At 39.8% G+C, this 2,119-nt stretch overlaps 1 non-coding gene across 1 annotated transcript; it reads left to right on the top strand.

Moving 5' to 3' along the window:
- The first annotated feature begins 759 nt into the window (after window positions 1–759).
- On the top strand, window positions 760–866 carry LOC139903584 (small nucleolar RNA R71). The gene has a single exon (XR_011778394.1). It is a non-coding gene; the product is annotated as a small nucleolar RNA R71 (small nucleolar RNA).
- Window positions 867–2,119: the final 1,253 nt, after the last annotated feature.

The raw sequence follows: 2,119 nt of genomic DNA, 5'->3' as shown, positions 1-2,119 counted from the left end.
TTACCGTCAAGCTTGAAAGATTTTATCTTGTTATGTTTTTGCTTGAGACGGCTCGGGAATGGAATGGGTGTTTTAGGTGATGACTCAATGACTACTACCGAACGAGTATTAGCTAGTTTCTTCTCCTTAGAAGAAACTGTAGGTTAGCTATGTGCCACCTTTGAGTCATTTTTAGGACAACCCAGAGAATCGAGACGTTGATTTAGCTGGCTTATTTGATTTTCAAGACTACTCAAGTGATTAGTCATGACTAAGTCAGCTGCATCTTGTCTTGCTATGATCATTTTGATGATTCGCAGTAAGACATCGTTTGGAATTGTCTCTAGTGGGGTAGTAGGTTTAGTGGGTGGGTTGTGTGGATGAGCTAGGATCTTATTGGTGTAGGCAACAGAGTCCTCACATTCAGCCTCGTATACCTTGGTCGGATGTGGGTCAGTACAATTCTGGCATAATTGCACTTGAGACACATGTTGCGGGAGTTTCTTTAGCTCACCGACTTCTTTAGTGAGGTTTTATATTTGGTCCAAGAGAAATTTGATGGTTTTATTTTCGATAGGATCAGAGGCGGAAAGTGGTGTTGCTGATGAAATGTGCTCTTCTGTGTTTCAATCGTGATGGTGCATAGTCATCTCCTCGATCAATCTCCAGGCTTCGTCAGCAGTGAAGTTCATGAAGTTACCCTGAGAAACAACATCAAGAGTAGACTTATTGTTCTGATTCAGACCTTTGTAAAAGGTCAAAATCTGATCAGAGCTCTCAAGACGGTGATTCGGGCATCTTCGAAGCAAGTGTTTGAATCTTTCCCATGCAGTGTAGAGTGATTCATCGTATGCTTGTTGAAAGTTTACGATATCATTCCTAAGTTTGATTTGTTTTGATGGGGGAAAGTACTTGATTAAGAAAGTTATTGCAATTTTCTCCCATGAGGTGATAGACTTGGGTTCCAACCCCTCAAACCAAGTTTTTGCATGAAGAGTTAAGGAATAGGGGAACAGATATAGATGAACTACATCTTGTTCAACCCCGATTTTCTTATATGAGTTGGATAAGGAGAGGAATCTATCTAAGTGATAGTTGGGATCGTCAATTGGTAAGCCATGGAATAGACAGTGATCCTGTATGAGTTTTATGATGCTATGCTTAAGCACAAAAGACGCTCCGTTAACCTCTGGATAGAGTATCGGTCTTCCTCGTCCTTCTAACGAGGGTTTGGTGATGTCAGCGAGAGTGATGCGCGCGACCATCGTTGAACTATCGGCAGGTAAGTGTGGATCTCATCGGATAGGAACAATGCATGATATCGGATAGAAGAAAGTATGTGTTGGAAGAATTCTTAGCGGTCTAAGTAGGTTAAACCATCCTAAAGGTTCACTAATAAGGAAGTCCATTTTAAATTTTTTAATTAATCCAAATTAAGCTAATATTATCTAACCTAACTACGGTAAACTAGTAACTTCTGACAAAGCTAGTCTCAGTCAAAAGGGTCTTCTAAAAACTAACTAATCTAAACAGGCTCCAAATCGTACTACCGCTCCCGACAGCGGAGCTAAAAATTTAACTCTCTCCTGATATGCCCGAAACGGACGGTTTTATTTATGCAGTGTCGTTAGGTCGCAAAACGTCAATTCAGGATATCAACAGAAGAAGTTGATTGTTTAATTTATATGTGCTGGGCCTAAATCTATTATTCCTTCCTATGGGTTAGCAAGGGCAAATATGACCTAGGGTCGTTCCTTGAGCGGTCGAATTTGAAACGGAGCTTATTTAGATAATTTAGTAATTAAGATGGGGTTTGTACACAATTCAGTATCCAAGACTAGTGGCCAGGTACACCTTGTGTGGAGAGGCAGGATCCTTTTGGTCCCAATAAATTGGCGACTGTTCGGAAAATCCAACAACCAAGTCCAACCAGTTTATTCTAGACACCACTTTTATCCGGAATATCAAATTGTGTAAAGGCAATAATTGGGTTGATTTAATTTATAATTGTATTTAAAATATTAAAGCAATATAATTAAAATAAGCTAGCTAGCATGCAACAACTAAGGATAGAGAAGACGTGGTTCACCATGATTTAAGATAACGTAGTGTCGGGATGATTACGAGACACTCATTGGAT

The sequence above is a fragment of the Rutidosis leptorrhynchoides genome, chromosome 3 (genome assembly GCF_046630445.1).
Source record: "Rutidosis leptorrhynchoides isolate AG116_Rl617_1_P2 chromosome 3, CSIRO_AGI_Rlap_v1, whole genome shotgun sequence".
NCBI classification, from domain to species: domain Eukaryota; kingdom Viridiplantae; phylum Streptophyta; class Magnoliopsida; order Asterales; family Asteraceae; genus Rutidosis; species Rutidosis leptorrhynchoides.
The sequence above is the reverse complement of the archived record's forward strand: the minus strand, read 5'-3'. Positions and strand labels throughout refer to the sequence as shown.